Consider the following 19,291-nt stretch of genomic DNA (forward strand, 5'->3'; position numbering starts at 1 on the left):
ATCATATGTGTAACCGTTTATCGAGGGCAGCAAGTGGAATTGTGCAACCGCCAACACTAGGTAAGTATTTTCGTTAGTTTTAAATTAATTATTTTTTTTTTACTTTTTAGTTCTGATTTTTATTTTTTATTTAGTTATCACGTTTTAGTTTCTAGTTTTAATTTTTGTTTAATTAGCACGTTCAACTTGTGTTGTGTTTTATGCATGGTCGACGTTCTTTGCACCCCAACCTGACTTCCCTTGACCTAGAAATAGAGGAATCTGTGGCTAGACCTAAGGATAAGGATAATAATAATAAAATGGATGATGAAAACCAGCCAAGAAGGCCACTGAGTGAGCACTTCACTCCAACTGTCTATACTACTGCATCTTGTATTCAGTTGCCTGCCATTCAAGCTGCTCAATATGAGATCAAGTCCAGCATCATATAGATGTTACCATCCTATTATGGACTTGCTAATGAGGAGCCTTACAAGCATCTTGATGAGTTCTTAGAGGTGTGCTCTACAGTTAAAATGCAAAACATCTCTGAAGATGCCCTAAAGTTACTCCTATTCCCATTTTTCTTAAAGGACAAAGCCAAACACTGGCTTCATTCCCTAGATTTGGTTAGGATTTCTACATGGGCAGGAATGCTGCAGGAATTTCTGAAAAAATTCTTCCCTATTGGCCGGACTAATAGCCTTAGAAGAGCCATTACTAGTTTCTCCCAATTAGAGGGCGAACAATTTTATGAAGCATGGGAAAGACTCAAGGAATTACTTAAGAAGTACCCCCACCACGCTGTCCCGAAATGGCAGTTAGTCCAGTGCTTTTATGATGGCCTCCGTGACCGATATAGGCAGATGGTAGACTCCTCTTGTGGTGGAACATTTATACATAAGAATGAGACGGAAGCATGGGATCTTTTTGAAACCCTTAGTGAGAATTCCCAACATCATGCTTCGGCCTCTTAGACTGAGATTCCACACACAGGGCAACCGAAGAAGGGTGGTCTCTATGAGATCAATCCAACTGTAGAGATGACTGCTAAGGTTGACATGTTGTCCAAGAAATTGGACTATCTGATGTCTGTAGGCCAACATTCTATGTCCCCTTTCCCAATGAGTTTCCCTCCACCCAAACAGACTGAAGCCTATGCCCTATATGCTAGCCCAAGTCATTATGTAACGAACTGCCCTTTGGCTGCACAATACCCTGAGTTTGTTCAGGAACAGGTGCAAATGGCTCAAAGTTTTCCTACATCGGGTAATGATCCCTTTTCCAATACTCATAACCCGGGATGGCGAAACCACCCAAACTTTTCATGGAGAAACTCAATACCTAATAACCCTCTAAACCCACCATATAGGCCACCATTTAATGTTCAAACCAATGCCTATATGGGTGGACAGCCACCATATCCTCAACCCCAACAGAATCAATCCTTTGAGGAAAAGGTGCTAAAAGCATTAAGTGGACTCGAGTAGAACACACAGCTGCTTCACTCACATACTCAGTCCATTAATAAGTTAAAGAACCAACTGGGGCAACTAGCCGATGCTATAAGTAGGAGGGAGGTTGGCCAATTGCCAAGTCAGCCAATAGGTAACCCAAATAGTCAAATGGGTCGAGGGAAAGAACAGGTCCAATCGGTCATAGTCCTAAGGAGCGGCAAAAGGGTGGAAAAACCTGATGCACCCTTAGCCACTAATGAGACATTGCCTACTAAGTCTCAAAGCCAGGGAGAGGCTGAGTAAACCCAGGAGAAATCCGGTGGTGATGTAGACACACATGATTCCATTACTGAAATACCACCTGTGAAACCCATTCATCAGTTCCCAAAGAAGGGGCTGCACATTCCTATTGTAGAGGGACCATCACCTGATTCTTACATTCCAAAGGTCCCTTTTTCCCAAGCCCTTCAGACACCATCTTACCCCCTTCAGGGTAAACAGGGTGAAAAGATGCAAGAGATGATCGACTTATTTCAACAAGTTCGCATCAACTCCCCCTCTTGGATGCTATCAAGCAAGTTCCTACTTATGCTAAGTTTTTGAAAGACCTCAGCACCCAAAAGCATAAGTTGAGAACTCAAATCCCTAAGATCGTCCATTTGACTGAACAGGTTAGTTCGATAATTTCCAGCCACCTACCCCCTAAGCTTAAGGACCCAGGTGCGCCTCTTATTTCTTGCAACATTGGAGATCTCTCTATAAGTAGGGTACTACTTGATTTAGGGGCTAGTGTGAATATCTTGCCTAGTTTAGTCTATGACAGATTTGGTTTAGAGATTTGAAACCCACTCAGGTCATCCTTCAGTTGGACGATCGTTCAGTCAAGACACCTCGTGGTTTGTTAGAGGATGTTTTAGTGAAGGTGAAAGAATTGTACTTTCCTGTGGACTTCTTTATCCTGGATATGGATACAACCACCACAGCCAAGCTTCCCCCTATCATTTTAGGGCACTCCTTCTTAGCTACTACAAATGCTTGCATAAATTGTAGATCAGGTGCCATGGACATCTCTTTTGGGAATAAGAAGCTTAGGCTCAACATCTTCAATGCATCCTTAGGTTCCTTTAGAGAAGAAGAGTACTTTGCGTTGGATTTATTAGACGAAGTTGTGGCTGATCACACTTCTCACGTGCTTCTTGATGACCCTTTGCAGCACTATGTAATGTTTGGAGATGAGTCTGAGGCATACACTAAAGAGGTCCATACTTTGCTAGATTCCTCACCCTCTTTAGAACAGCCACCTTGGACAATTAGGTTTTAGTCGCTTCCCCCTTTGGTTACATTTCTCCAACCTTCTTCTAAACTGGTTCCTTGGTATGATTTAATCCTTGACCCTCCGTGAGTCAGTCTGAGTCTGGCTGAAGACTCTAAACTTAGCGCTCTAGTGGGAGGCAACCCACTCTAGTTACTGCTTTCTTTATTATTTATTTATTTATTATTTTCTTTTCTACTGCTTTTGTTTTCTAGTAGTTGTTTTGCAGCGTTCACCTCCTATAGCGAATTTACTTCGTCATTGGTGATCACATCTTTGGATTCACTACCTCGCCAGCCCCACCTTAGGTTGTCTCGCTCCTTCCTTTATTTTTGCGTTCCCCTTGCTATGATTTTCTATTTTTGTATGTCATTGGGGACAATGCTATTTAAGTTGGGGAGGGAGGATTTTGGAAAAATTTTCTACATATGACTCTCTGATTCATCTACATTCTTGGAAAACTCTCATGCACTCATTTTTATAATGATATTTTCACTTTACAGTGCATTTGACTCTAGGTTGTGAGAAAATTAATTCAACATAGTGTTAAGTATTGAAGCTTTATTTTTCTGACTGTCATTTGTGAGCTTGCTTAATGCTTCTAAACACATAGGTCTACCCGATTTGTGATATTTTGAATGTTTAGGCAGACCACTGCTTAATTGTGTTTGCATTCTCTTTTGTTTTAAAAAAAAAATTTATGAGAGTTAAGTTCTGTTGCTTCATCTTAGTAACTGGGGCATCTAGGCCACAAGCCCGGAGTCTCGTGTAAAATGGTTGGAGTGACCAATTAGGTTATTATTACTAGTATTCTTGAATCCAGTTCGGGCTTGTAGCCTTTTTGGTTCGAGTGAGTAAGCCCAAGGAGTGTTTCACACTCAATCCCCTAAAGCCATCTAACTTGGGAGTGGTTGGCTTAAAGCTCGTTACATGAGCCTTTTAGAAAGCTTAAAAGGCCAAAACATTGCACGAATCTGAGAATCACGTAATTTTCAAAAAAAATAAATAAAATTAAAATAAAATAAAATAAAAGAAAAATGTTTTGAGAGAAAAATAAGTGAGCTACATTGATTATGAGGTGTTCCACGAGCTAGCATGTGCGTTTGTAAAAGGTTTAGATGTTACAATTCATGGTGAACCAGTGGGTTGAAAAGCAGAAAGTGAGAGCTTGATGGCTTAGGAGAAGTCTTCGTTCATTGATTAGTTCTTGTGTTCACATGAACCAAACATCCTATGAGTTGATGTGCAATAGTAAACTATCATTATTTCTTTGAATGCATCTTATATAGATAAACTGTTTATGAACCAGAGAGTCGAGTCAGTTATTTTCCTTATTCTCTTTCACTCGAGGACGAGCAAAAGCTTAAGTTGGGGAGTGTGATCGAGCTGCATTTATATATGCATTTCTTGTTTAATTTAGCAGCTCTTGTCCAATAATTATGGTTTATTGCACTAAAATACTTGAATTATTGGAGTTTGCAGATATTTGATGCTAAAGGGGGCAGTTTGGGAATACATTATAGAAGAGGGCTTAATTATAATTTAGAAAACTGGAAGATTTAAAAGTCCTTTTTATCTCTCCTTCTAATAATCACTTCATGATTATTCTCCATTATTTCTTTTTTTTTTCTTATTTAAAAACCACGCCATCATCTCTCCATCTCTCATCCCCATCTCATACGTTAACCTCTCTCTCTCTCTCTCTTTTACTCTCCTATTCCAACCCGATTCTCTTTTTATCTTTATCTTTTTCTAATTTTAAAACCGATCTCACCTTTTCCCACGAGAGAGAGGGACTAATTTAAAAACGGTGGGCAGAATATAGATTCATGATCAGTTACCCACCAAGAGCAAGAGAGGATAGGGTATCCCCCACCGAGAGAAAGAGAGGGAATACCATACTCATGCAGCCAAGAGAGGAGAGAGGGTCTTAGGGTTTCTACTTGGAGACGTTGAGATCACCATTGCTGCCATGAAGATCGACTATAGCTGTGCTCCCTTGATCGCCATGTGTAGCTAAATTCCCAACCTATTCTCAGGGAGATGAAACTCTGTGAAGTTAATTTATTTTATTCTCTTTGCACATTGACTATTTGATGTTAAGACTTCTGTAATTCTTTGATCTGGTTTAATGATGACATCTAGTTAGGATCTTTTGTTTCTATGATTCAATTGATTCATTCAAATAGTGGTTTTCTTTTCCCATGTGGTTGTACTAAAGATAGGTTATAACTGAATGAACTAAGCGTGCCAAGCCTCATAGCGAAGGACGATAGTACACATCAAGATACCCTATATCTAGGAGGAACCCTATACTTTGTGGTGTCATTGGGCTTGTAGCCGTAGTGAACCGTAATGTGCGAGATAGTGAATTAAATCAACCTAACAGAGTAAATTCGACCTAAGGATAGTTCTTCTCATCTTATCATTCACATTATTCTTTGTTTATCATTGTTCTAGGTTCAGTTTAATTTATAGTTGCCTTTAATTAGCTTAATTCCTTCTTTGCAATATTTCTTCCAGTTCCCCGTAGATCGACCCCTTACTTGCTGCTTGCTAGATTAATTTAGGGTTTTATTTTTTACCAGTTAACGACATGATCAATTATATGTCGTAGCCGGCTTGGAAATGAGGCCTGTGGTAGCCCATAGAATGGGATGCGGTTTGCACCACCCGACTCATACTATGCCATATAGAATGCATTGGGCTAGAGTATCATCACCCATGCTATGAACCCTTGCCAACAGGGGTTATGGTGTTGGATGTCTGTGAGAGAACCTATATCAAAAGAAAAAGGAAAAGAGAAAACGGAAAAGTTAAAAAGGAAAAGGAAAGAAACATATTACATCAAAAAGGTGATTACTTGGCTGAATGCCAGAGAAAGGAAAAATGTTATACCAAAATGGTGAAAGGTGATATCACAGACTAATCCCAGAGGGCTGGCTGGGATGACCATGGAGAGCATGCTGGAGCCGACTTGTCCTTTCTGACAACTCAATGGGTGTATTGTGGGAAGGGATTAGAAACCCACACCAGGGATACATGTATTAGGGATTGTCGTAGCACTTTTACCTACCTTAGTTGTGATGCTAGGTGGCTTAATAATAAAAAGAACTTCATCTCATGTAGGACTCATTTGATTGTGCTTACATATGCATGCATGGTAATATTTCATTCACGGGCTTGGTGGAGCTCACACTCTTGTATATCTCTTTTCTTTAGATAATCTTACAGGTGAACATGATGTAGGCTGGGAGACTTATCACAAGCAGGAAGGTGATTTTGATTATGACTATGTGGGTGTGGACCCTGACGGAGGCTATCCCTATGTTATGGGTGATCTTGGTGATGGTTGATGATGGCCCGTGAAGGATAGGCAGTTTACCTCTCCTAACCTAGGGAATTCTTTTTGATGTAGATACTTGTCTACTGACTTTTCCTCTTTTGTATAGCTTATGTGGGGCTTCTGTTGTCTGCCCCTTTTGTTATTTTGTGAGCTATTGGTTGGAGGTGTGGTGACTGTCCGGATGGTGGTGTTGAGAAACAATGATTGTATGGCTTGTATTCTAAACTTGAATGTTTATGTAAATATTAGTTTCCGCTGCACTCTGTAATTATGTTTTATCCATCACTATGGGTGTGTGTGTGTTTGTGAATGATATTAACAACTTCTAGATCCTCGGGGTTTGGCGGATTGCTACCGTGCAGTTCTGCTCACCTACCGAATCCTCCCAAGGGGTTGGTTTGGGGTGTGACAGAGCTTGGTATTAGAGCGAGAAGCTCTTTCTACATTCACAAACAATGGATATAGGACAACTTGTAACAGAAAGTAAACATATAGAAAATTTTGCAAACAAAAAAATCACTCATGAATAACACATCATAGGGACTGACATAATGTAAAGGAGAATAAGATTCATAGATTGAAACTTGGCATGAGCCATTACATCAGGAGTGGGTTGAAAGTACTACACCCAACTACAGCTTAGAAGGAAAATAGTAAAAAAAAAAAGGGTACAGCTGATAATAGAAAATACATAAGACATAACTGGAAAATAAAAGATAGGCTTCAAAAAAGAAAAAAAAGGTAGACACATCAGAACTAGTAAGCTACTGCTGAGCTGGATCATCGCTCTGCAGAGGCTGAGACGGTCGCAAGTTGACCTGATAATGGGAGTCCCAGAAGTCCAGTCACTGCTCAATAGAACCCACTCTCCCCTCCAGGGAAGTAAAACCAGGGTCCATCCTCGACGACATCTGGGCAAGCTGGGTATGTATGCCTCTGAACTGTGCCATTATATCCACCCAAGCATAAGTCTTAGATACTGAAGGAGGTACCTACGAACCAGAAGCCTCTACAAGACCATGCATGAGAAGATCTCCAAACTGCGTGCCTAGATCTACGGGATCATCCTCTTCCCATGCATCTCCCTAGTCTCACCTACTCCCCCTACACCCTTAGCACCTACATCCTCATCCTCAAACTCCTCCATCTCTTCGTCAACCTCCTCAGAAGGACTCTCCGGCTCACCCAACAACCTCATTTTCTTCATGGAGGTCTTACTAATGGGTTTCAGCCCATCATCTCCCCCAAACTCTCCAAGAAGGGAAACTCAAAGTATATAAAGACTCGAGTAAGGAACCTCCCATAAGGCAGATTCCCATCAGCTGGGTTCTGGGCATTATAAAGCATGACCTACATAAGTAAGTAAGGTAGGTTGATCTCGGGACCTCCCTTCCCGGCCCTCAGTAGGCAATATGTGATGTAGGCATGGAGCATAAAAATACTAACTCTATTACCCCCCTTGGGGTAGATGTTGCAGGAGATACACCCACTCAAGATCCTGGCAGTAGGCTTGAAGCTCCCCTCAGACTTTCGAACCCTCTCTAAACCAGTAAGGGCTTTGAACACTTGAGTCCTAGTCTCCAAGTAAAACTAATCTGAAATATCTACCTTGGGCTTATAGAAACACCTAATACCCCTGTTGGGTATCTGTAAGATCTTAGCCAAGATGGCTGGGGTGAAGGTCATGTCCACTCCTTGCACCCTACTCTGAAGCCCAAAACCCTACATTCCACCCATTGGACCGAGATTACAATAGAAATGTCAAACCAAATTTGGATAGCATGGAAGGGTAGGAGATAGCATAGGTGCCCAACCCAAAGCATTGAATCTCTCAAAAAGCCTAAATTGTTGAAAGTCCTCTACTTGCACCACCCTTCCATTCACGATGCTTTTGTCTTGGAACTTCTCCCATACTTGCTCATACTCATATCGAGCAAACCAGAATTGGTCAAACTTAGGCTCTTTGGATGAAGAATCACCCCCAGATGTGGGTGATGGCACGGCCAATGTTGGTGGTGGCGAAGGATCAGACCGTGGCTGCTTGGAAGCTACTGTATTCCTTGTCGTACTATGCTTTTTTTCATGTAGACATGGCTGCAATACAGCCAAGAGGGAAGTTAGGGTTTATATAAAGGAAAAAGGGAAAAATCATTCAACGTACTCAAGTGTACCGATGCTCAGAAATTGATATGCATCGAGTACCAATTGTAAAATGAGGCAGAAGCATGGTGGAAGGCAACGTGACCTAACTTGGAAGCAGTTCATCCCAACCCTACTTGGGATCAGTTTAAGGAAGTATTCTTTAAGAATTATTTCCCTGGGAATTTCAGAGACAAGAAGGAAGCTGAATTCTTTGACCTTGTACAAGGATCGAAGACTGTGCTGGATAACCAGCAATAATTTGAGGATTTGTTCCATTTTGCATTGGAGCACATGAAGGGGGAAGCTAGCAAGATAAAGAAGTTTGAGAAAGGACTCAAGCCAGAGATTGGATCTACTTTGTCAATACTAGACATTCAAGATTACGCACAAATGGTCGATAAGGCAAAGACCCTAGAGGATAGACTAAAGGAGAAGACCACTACGTCGCCTGGATTGGTCAAAAGGCCAAGTAACTATCAGAATTTTGGGTAGCCAAACAAGGCATTTCGGGGGACTAGCTCGAGCCCTAATCTGATATAGTATCAACGGTAAGAAATGAGCCAAACTCCTCAACCTTTCCATCCTAAATACAATCGGACTACTCAGTATGCTCAACCCACTACTAGCCAAGCACCAACTACTACCCTGCCATCTCGACCAGTGATGAGCCAAGCAAGCCAGGCCTCTTCCCCCCCCTGCACTATCCAACAAATGCTTTGTATGCCACAAAGCTGGGCACCTGGCTAGAGATTGTGCAAGCCACGGATGCAACTCTTACCCGTCGATCCAGTCTTCTGCTCGATCCTTTCAGCCTTGGGATATTCGAACGAGGAAAGGTGTTCACGTTAACCAATGAAGAAGCAGAGGCGAACCCAGAAGTAATGACATGTATGTGCTCATAACACTACTAAATTGTAGGAAACAAACCAATTGGTGCAGAGAATTTGATTGCATCATTATCTTTATATAAACCCTAGGTACCCTGATTATATCATCCGCTCCCGCACGAGTGTTGTTCGACTCGGGCGCATCCCACTCTTTAGTATCTATTGCCTTTGTGGATAGGATGACCATCCAACTAAAGGACATAGCGCATGATTTGGTAGTTAGCACTCCGACTGGAAGCGTTGTGAGTCTAAAAGAAGTTACAACCCCTATTTAGTGGAAATCTGTGGGAAGAACCTGATAGCCCGCCTAATCAAGTTTGATATGAAGGATTTTGATGTAATACTAGGCATGGATTGGCTGTCCGCTTATGGGGAAAACATCATATATGCGGAGAAGAAGATTTTATTTAAGATGAAGGACGGATCGGTTTTCACCTATCAAAGTGAACCGACGAGGAAGCCCAAGAGGATAACCTTATCCGCCCTCCAAGCATGAAAGTTGTTGGATGGAGGATGTCAGGGCTATTTAGCCACGCTAATGGACACTGAGGTAAAGATCAGGTGTTGCGTCAGGAAATCATTCAAGGGTCCTTTCAAGTGCCGTAACCTGCAAAAGAACCTGGGTGACAAAGGAGAATCGGTTTGGTTCCGGCCTTGGACTCTCCGATGCCTAAGTTAGATCTCTCTGAGCAAACAAATGAATAGTTAGAATTCAAGATGAGTTGATGGGGTGGCATACCTTCGCATTTATAGTGGAGTGTGGCGGTGTGGAGAGTCCTAGTTGATGACGAGTGGTCCTCATAGTTGATAGAGTCCCTAAGTAGTAGGGTTCTTCCTTGGTTGGTTGTCTCCCTATGGGGGGTAGTGTTCCAATAGGGTTGATGTCCTTAGTAGATAGATATTCGTACGTGTTGGATGAGATCCTTGGAGCTTGAGTCCATTTGGGACTATGTTATTGGTAGGCGGTGCCTTGTGCCCATGCATATCTTATTGTAGGTGGTAGTGGCTTATAGTACTTGGACTTCTTCCTTGGTAGTAGTACTTGGACTTGATCCTTGGACTTCTTTGTTGGGTCTAAGCCCGTAGTACTTAGAGTTCCTTGGTGCTGGTCATAGTCCGTAGTACCTGAACTTGGACCTTGGTGGTAGTCGTAGTCCATTGGTCTGTGCCCCGATTTGATCCGCGCCTAAGTCTAGTCCACATCCAAGGTCAACGCCCGAAGTCCACGCCCGAGCAGTTCGTGCCTAGGTCCACCTGGGTCAGCGCCCAGGGGCCGCGCCCAAGTCTGTCCCTGGGCCAGCGCCCGAGTGGTTCATGCTTGTGGTCCGCGCCCATGGTCCACCCCTGTGGTTCACGCCTGGGTCCGCGCCCGAGGTCCCTGCCGAGCTTGAGATGGCCTTCCTCCTCCAACCGGGGCACTTGGCTATTCTCGATTGGCCAGTGTGATTTTGGGTTTATCATTTGCACCCCACTCTCTTGGAATGGAGTGTTCAAGAGAGTAGCATTTTCATTTTTGTTTTGAAGCTTTGTCTCGCTTGCTCTCCTCTAGTCTCTTCCTTTCTTGGCTATTAGCCCTTGGCCTTCCTAGTGGCTTGCCCAGCCTTGGCCTACTTAGTGTTGTTTACTCTTGATCTTGATCTCGTCCGTGGTCTCGGTCACGAGCTTGTCGCCTCCTTGCACCCATGTCGCCCGTGCCTCAGTCTCACGTCCTTTGCTCGTACTTTGGCCTTGTTTGTACTCGTCCACCCCCATTGGAGTCGCTCTCCTGTCCACGCCCTTTGGCGCCATTCCATTGTCTGTACCCTTCCGTCTGCGCTCATTGACGCTGCTCGACCGTCTGTGCCCGTTGGCACCGCTCCATTGTCTGTGCCCGTTGGCACTTGTCGACTGCGGTCCTTGGCCGTGGCCAAAGACCCCCTTTTTTTTCCTTTCTTCTCTCTTACTTTTTCTCTCTTCTCTCTCCTACTTTTTCTCTCTTCTCTCTCTTCTTCTTTTTCTTCTTTTCTCTCTCCTACTTTTTCTCTCTTCACTCTCTTCTCCTTTGCTGTTGGGCGGCGCCCATTGATGGATTTTGATTTTTTGTTCTTTTTTTTTTTCACTCTTTCTTCTCTCTCTTCTCTCTCCTACCTTTGCTCTCACTCAAGAGTCCGCGCCCATGGCCTTTTGGGCGTGGACCCTTATCTTTTTTTTTTTTCTTTTGCTCTCCTTGCCTAAGGGGTTGACGCCCATAGGCCGTGGCCCTTGATGGATTTTTTTTTTGTTTTTTGCTCTTTCTTCTCTCTCTTCTCTCTCTTTGTCTCCTCGCTTAAGGGGTTGAGGCCCAAAGGCCGTGGCCCCTTGAAGGATCTTTCTTTTTTTGTTTTTTTCTTTCACTCTCTTTCTTCTTTCTCTCTTAAGAGTTGACGCCCATTGATGGCGCCCATGGCCCTTTGGCCGTGGTCTCTTGATCGTGGTCTTTTGTCTACGGCCATTAGCGATCATCGCGCCCATCCTGCTTTCGTGCTCATCTGGCGTCCGCGCCCATTGGCTCCACGCCCATTGGCTTGTCCATGCCTGTTTGGCTCGTCCATGACCATCTTCGTTGGTCCATGCCTGTCTTCTTTGGTATATAAAATATTTGCTCTCTCTTTTTTTTTTTTTGTATTGAGTCAAATTGGTCTTTGGCCATAGACACATCTTTTCTCGAACCTTGACCTCGACCCCTCGGGAACTTGGACCTCAAACCTTAAACCTCGCCCATACCCATGGCCTGTCACCTACGGCCTTAGGCCGTGGTAGAAATTTTTTTTTTTTTTTTGTATTGAGTCAAATTGGTCTTTAGCCATAGACACGTCTTTACTCAAACCTTGATCTCGACCCCTCGTGAACTTTAACCTCAGACCTCATACCTCGGACCTCGAACCTCGAACCTCGAACCTCACCCATGTCCATGGCCTATCGTCTACGGCCCTTATGGGTTCACTTGTTGGGCGTTGCAGCTCACTTTCCATTCTTTCGGGTTGGTGGCTTGACGTTGGGAAAGTACCACCCAAGTAAGTAGTCTCCCTTCTGGGTGTTGTTCCACATCCCTCGTATGTGGCCAATAGGCCTTGGTAGTCATTCAACCTTGGTGGCCTTGCTGGCATTGTGCCTTGGTGGTCCGGAGACCTTGGTGGCATTGTGCCTTAGTGGTCCAGGGACCTTGTTGGCATTGTGCCTTGGTGGCCTTGGGCCTTGGTGGTCAGCGTACCTTGGTGGCATTGCGCCTTGGTGGTCAGCGGACTTTGGTGGCATTGCGCCTTGGTGGTCATCGGACCTTGGTGGCATTGCACTTTGGTGGTCAGTAGACCTTGGTGGCATTGCGCCTTGGTGGTCTACGGACCTTGGTGGCATTGTGCCTTGGTGGTCTACGGACCTTGGTGGCGTTGCGCCTTGGTGATTTACGGACCTTGGTGGCTTTGAGCCTTGGTGGTCTACGGACCTTGATGGCATTACTCCTTGGTGGTCTACAGACCTTAGAGGCATTACGCCTTGGTGGTCTACAGACCTTGGTGGCATTACGCCTTGGTGTTTTAGAGGTGATCCAATCGATGGGTAGAGTAAACGAATGTATCCCAGTATAAAATTTCAAATTATCCTTGAAAACTGTAATTATAATGTGACTTACTATGTACCGTGGCTGACAGCCGACTATGCTATTGCTACTGTGCTCCTCTTACTGGTAGTACTTCTTTAGGTGTTCTGAGTTCCAAGTGCGATCTATCTTCTTGGCCCCCAGAGTTTTCAAGTGGTAGGTCCCTGGATGTATCTGCTTGGAAACTATATAAGGTCCTTCTCAGTTGGCCGACCGCTTTCCCTCCTTTCGTGGTTGTGATGCACTTGCCCATTGTAGGACTAGGTCTCCCTGGTGGAATAGCCTCTCTCTAACTCTAGCGTTATAGTACTTGGTTGTTCACTGCTGATATGCCACATTCCTTAGGAGTGCCTTCTCACGGACCTCATCTAAGAATTCTAGGTTTGCTCGGAGTCCGTCATTGTAAGTGCGCTTGTTGATGTGCAGTACCCTGTGGGACATGGCGAGGACCTCTACTGGTGTCAGTGCCTCTGTACCGTATGCTAGGCGGAATGGGCTTTGTCCTGTGGGTGTCCTTACTGTGGTTCAATACGCCCATAGGACGCTTGGTAGTTCCTCGACCCACTTCCCTTTGGCTCCTTCTAGCTTTTTCTTGACCCCTTCTAGCAATGTTCTATTTTTCACTTCCACCTGACCATTGGTCTGTGAGTAGGCTATCGAGATAGGCCGATAGTCAATGTTGTAGCTTTGGCAGAATGCTCTGAATTTGGGGTTATTAAACTATTTCCCGTTGTCTGAGACTAGTATTCTTGGTACCCCGAACCTGTAGATGACGTCATCATGGACGAACTTCTCCATTTTATTCTTTGTTATTTTGGTCAATGGCTTAGCCTCAACCCACTTTGTGAAGTAGTCTATGGCAACCACCAAGTGCTTGCGGTTCCCGGATGTTGCTGTGAAATCGCCTAGGATGCCCACCCCCCACATGGCAAAGGGGATGGGGTTGAGGATCGATGTCCATTTGGTGGCGGGTAGATGGGGTACTGGGGCGAACAATTGACATTGCTCGTAAGTCTTGACATACTGTATTGCTTCTTCTTGCATCTGTGGCCAGTAGAGCCCTTGGCGGAGGATTTTGTAGGCTAGAGCTCACCCTCCCATGTGGCTTTTGCATATCCCCTCATGGACCTTTGTCAGGGCGTACTTGGCTCCCTTGGGTCCTAGGCATCATACTAGTGGTGCTATGACCCCCCTCTTGTATAGTACTCCATCCACGATGGTGTACTTTGTAGCTTTCATCCTTATCTTCCTTGCCTCGACCTTATCTTCTGGTAAGACGTCATTCTGTAGGTAGTTGATTATAGGGTCCATCTAGCTAGGCCCCTCTTCAATCTCATTGACCTGTTTCTCCTAGTATGTTGGCTCATGTAAGATCTCAATGTAGACTACACTGGCCAAGTTTTGGAGCTCATCGTTGGCTAACCTGGACAGGGCATCGGCGGTGGCATTCTCGATCCTGGGAACCCGAACCATCTCAAACTTTGCAAACTCCCCGATCAATGCTCAAGCACATGCTAGGTATGATGCCATTTGCTTGACCTTCGCCTTATACTCTCCATCCACCTGGTTCACTACAAGCTGGGAGTCACTCCGGATTGATAGGTGTGTAACTTGGATGGCCTTGGCTACCAGGAGTCCAACTAGTAGTGCTTCGTACTCTGCTTCATTGTTAGATGCTTGGAATGTGAATCAAAGAGTATACTGGATTCAGAATCCTTCGGGGCTGGTGAGTACAAAGCTAGCCCCACTTCTTGCTGTGTTACTCGAACCATCCATAAACATCTCCCACGATCCTCTATCATGCTCCTCTGGTTCTTCTGCTTCTGGTTCGATCTCTAATAGGGTGCATTCGACAACGAAGTCTACCAAAGCTTGGCCTTTGATGGTTATCCGTGGTTAGAACCTGATGTCATGCTCACTCAACTCTATCGCCCAGGCTATCAATCGTTCGGAGACATCTGGTTTGTGGAATTCCTTCTTTAGCGGTAGGTAGGTGAGGACGATGATAGTATGGGCTTGGAAGTATGGTCGTAGCTTTCTAGCTGCGATCACCAGTACGTAGGCTACCTTCTCGATCTTTGTGTACCTGGTCTCTATGTCAATCAGGACATGACCGACTTAGTAGATGGGTCTCTGGACTTTACTCTCCTCCTTCAATAGAACGGCGCTTACTGCGACTTGGGTGGTGGCGACAAGGTAGATCTGTAGTTCTTCATTGGGCTCTGGTCACCCAAGCAGTGGTGGACTCTCCAGGTACTCCTTCAGTTATTCAAATGCGTTCTGACACTCCTCTGTCCATGCAAAGTCCTTTGGACTTCAAAGATTCTTCAACGTCTTGAAGAACGGTAGGCACTTGTCTCCCAATCGTGACACGAACCTTGAAAGGGCTGCTACCCTTTTATTCAACCTCTGCACTTCCCTGATCATTTGAGGTGATGCCATCTCTTGGATGGCCTTGATCTTGGATGGGTTGGCTTCTATTCCACGTACTGAGACCATGAACCCCAGGAATTTTCCTGATGTTGCACCGAAGGCGCACTTTGTGGGGTTTAGCCTCATCTAGTTCTTTCTCAGTACCGTAAATGCTTCCCCTAGGTCAGTCAAGTGTTGGTGGGCTTGGACGGTCTTCACGAGCATGTCATCTACATACACCTCCATGTTACGTCCGATCTGTTCCTCGAACATCTTGTTGACCATCCTCTGGTAGGTGGCTCCTACGTTCTTTAGCCCGAATGGCATGACGTGATAGCAGTAGTTCTCCTTGTTCGTCCGGAATGCGGTGTAGGGCTCATCATCCTCATGCATGAGGATCTAGTTGTACCCTGAGTAGGTGTCCGTGAAGCTCTACATCTCATGGCCGGCAGTAGCATCGATCAACAAGTCTATCCTGGGCAGTGGGTACTCATCCTTTGGGCATGCCTTGTTCCGGTCTGTATAATCGACGCACATCCTCCACTTCCCATTGGGCTTCGGTACCATGATCACGTTTGCGAGCCATGTTGGGAATTTCTCCTCCCTGATGAACCCAGACTAGCTCAACTTCTCGACCTCTTCGTTGATAGCTGCTTGTCGATCGAGGGCAAAGTTACACCGCTTCTGTTGGATGGGCTTTCAGGTTGGGTCTACATAGAGTCGGTGTTCTGCTATGAACCGTGGTATGCCTGGCATGTCGAAGGTCGACCATGCGAAGACATCTATATTTGCTTAGAGGAGGTCCCCCAGCTCTTTCTTCTGTTCATTGCTTAATAATGAGCCAACCTGCACAACCTTGGAAGGGTCGTCCCTGCTGAGTGGCCAGGGGATGAGGTCTTCCACTAGCCTTCCTCTCTTCTCTGTTAGTTCATCTCTCTAATCGTTGACTAGGTTCTCAACGCACAATGCCATTCCTCGTGTGTTGCCATTATTCTTCTTGACAAAGGTGGCATAGCACTCTCTGGCCTTCTTCTGATCTCCTAGGACTTTGCCTACCCCATTATCGGTGGGGAATTTCATCCTCAAGTGGAGTGGTGATATGACTCCTCTAAGGGTTATCAGAGATGGTCGCCCTAAGAGGCCGTTGAATGACACCACGGACCTGATGACCATGAAGTTCACCATGATGGTTACCTGTCGTGGATGCTCTCCAAAGGTGACGGGCAGCTCTATAGTACCTCTAATGGAGGCGGTGGCGCCCAAAAACCTATGGAGGTAAGTAGGCTTTGGCTTGAGTTTTGGTCGTCCCCAAACCCAAATTGGTGGTAGGCTTCCAATGAGAGTACATCCAAAGATGCCCCTGTATCAATCAGTACCCTATGCACTGGTCGGTTGGCTATCTCCACGTGCACTACTAGGGCGTCTTCATGTGGAAAGCTCACACCTTCCAAGTCTGCATCCGAGAAGGAGATGACCGTCTCGGTCTTTGCTACTTTACTTGGCTTCTCTGCTACTCTTATGAACTTGGCGTGGGCTTTGGCCTTTCTGGTAGACTCTTGCCCCGGTCCTTCGAGTATGGTGAGGATGGGGGCTCCCTTGGTGCTGCTCGATTCTAGTATATCTCTCCTCTCTTCTATGCGGTCTCTCTCCCCATCTCGATCTGCCCTCCTTTCTTCCCTTCTTGGTTCTTCTCTTTCTCGATCACGACCTCAGTCTGCTTGGCCCGAATGGTCGTCGCACCTTTCTTTTATGTACTTGTTTAGACTCCCTACCCTTACAAGTTGCTCTATCTCCCTCTTCAGTTGGTAACACTCTTTTGTGTCATGTCCGTTATCCTTATGGAAGAGATAGTACTTGTTAGGGTTACGCTTCTCAGGCCCAACTAGCATAGGTAGTAGCCAATGGAGTAGGTCACGATCTTGGATCTGGATAAGGATCTGGAACCTAGTGGTGTTTAGAGGCATGAATTCGGGGCTGCTTGCCCGTTCACTCCTTTCTGGGCGACAGTCGCTCCTTTCAGACGGGCGATCACCCTTGTCCTGTCGATGCACAGTCCTTAACCTCTTACTTTCTTTACGGTCATCTGGCACTGACCTCTTGTTGTCTTGTGGCTTGGCCTCGATCACCTTCTTCCTAGCCTGTAATACCTCGGCCATGTTGGTGAACTCATTACACCGTGCCAGAAGCTCCTTCATGATCCTGGTCTCATGACGTGCCAGGTCTTTGATCAAGTCCAGGTCTTTGATGCCCCCAGCCAAGGCTGCATGCTGGGTCTGGTCGTTTAAGTCTCTAACCTCTAAGGACTCCTTGGTGAACCTGGAGACGTACTCCCTGAGAAACTCCCTAGGGTTCTGTACCACGTTCAGTAGGTTGACCATGGTCTTCTTCTACTTGACGCTACTTTGGAAGTAGTTGACGAATGGCTCGCATAGCTCTGGGAACGAACCTTTCGACCTTGGTCGTAGTCTAGAGAACCATGAAGTGGCTGCACCCTTGAGGGATGCAAGGAATGCTCGGCAGAAGACCACGTCTGATCCCCCATATAGTGTCATCATCCCATTGAAGTAGTTGATGTGGTCATTAGGGTCAGTGGTACCACTGTAGAGTTTGAACGTGGGTAACCTGAACTTGGAAGGGAGTGTAGCTGACATGATCTCAGCCAAGAATGAATATTGCTCGAGTATCAAGTGTGTCTCGCCCTTAGTCTATTTCTTCAATCCTTCCAACTTCTCATCCAAATCTCGGAGTCTCTTGTCTAACTCCTCCTCTTGCGACTATCCCTCACGTCTAGCCGGGCGTTCACTGCGACATTGTTCACATCCTCTCCTCAAAGTCCCCTCCCACCTTAAGTGCTGGCAGGATGGTGAGTGGTCACGTCACGATGAACCCTGGCATGAACATAAGGGGCTTTCTTCTTAGTAGGTCTGGCTTTGCCTTGGTGTGTGACTTTCTCCTAGTCGACCTTGGAACACCGACCTCCTAATAGACCCTTCTGGGCTAGGAACTACGGACCTGTGTGATGGTGTCCTCCCACAATCTGACCGTACTGGGAAGTCTACTATTCTCCTGGGATGCTGGGAGGGATCCCCTTGCTGGCAAGTGGCACTTACGCTCCTGGTGAGCCTCTCTGACCTGTCACCCTTGGGAGGTGACCTCCTAGGGATCTACTTCTATCGAAGAATAGGATCCGTCCTTAGTAGTGGCAAAGCCCTACAACGGTGAGATGTCGCACACTGCCATAGGTAGTCTCGAAAGAGTCATTGGTCTTTGAGGATCTGTCGCTGCAAGTCATTGATCTGACCCACAGTCGCTGGTGCACTAGGATTAAGTACTGGCTCCATGGCCGCTTCCACGGCTACTTCGGGGTTGAGGTCGACTACCTCAAGCTATTGGTTCTCTGGGACCTCCCTCTCCTGAGAGGCATGGTCATTGACTCTGCGATGTGAACTCTCCAGAGGAGGTGATCCATTCCCCTCCCTCGCAGCATGGTTGGTGGAGGCAGTGGTCTTCTTTCCTCGTGGTGCCATTGAATGAGTATGGGATTGAGCTAGGAGATGTGATGGCTAGCGTCATTCCCATAGATGGCTCCAATCTATAGCGTCAGGAAATCATTCAAGGGTCCTTTCAAGTGTCGTAACCTGTAAAAGAACCTGGCTGACAAAGGAGAACCGGTGTGGTTCCGGCCTAGGACTCTCCGATGCCTAACTTAGCTCTCTCTGAGCAAACAGATGAATAGTTAGAATTCAAGATGAGTTGATGGGGTGGGATACCTTCGCATTTATAGTGGAGTGTGGCAGTGTGGAGAGTCCCAATTGATGACGAGTGGTCCTCATAGTTGATAGAGTCCCTAGGCAGTAGGGTTCTTCCTTGGTCGGTTGTTTCCCTATGGGAGGTAGTGTCCCAGTAGGGTTGATGTCCTTAGTAGATAGATGTTCGTACGTGTTGGATGAGATCCTTAGAGCTTGAGTCCATCTGGGACTATGTTATTGGTAGGCGGTGCCTTGTACCCATGCATATCTTGTTGTAGGTGGTAGTGGCTTATAGCACATGGACTTCTTCCTTGGTAGTAGTACTTGGACTTGATCCTTGGACTTCTTTGTTGGTCTTAGCCCGTAGTACCTAGACTCCTTGGTTCTGGTTATA

The 19,291-nt window shown here is 45.7% G+C and overlaps 1 non-coding gene across 1 annotated transcript; it reads right to left on the bottom strand.

The window, feature by feature from the left end:
- Window positions 1-680: 680 nt before the first annotated feature.
- On the bottom strand, window positions 681-787 carry LOC122638461. The gene has a single exon (XR_006329454.1). It is a non-coding gene; the product is annotated as a small nucleolar RNA R71 (small nucleolar RNA).
- Between the last annotated feature and the right edge of the window lie 18,504 nt (window positions 788-19,291).

This window comes from Telopea speciosissima, chromosome 8, assembly GCF_018873765.1.
Source record: "Telopea speciosissima isolate NSW1024214 ecotype Mountain lineage chromosome 8, Tspe_v1, whole genome shotgun sequence".
NCBI classification, from domain to species: Eukaryota; Viridiplantae; Streptophyta; class Magnoliopsida; order Proteales; family Proteaceae; genus Telopea; species Telopea speciosissima.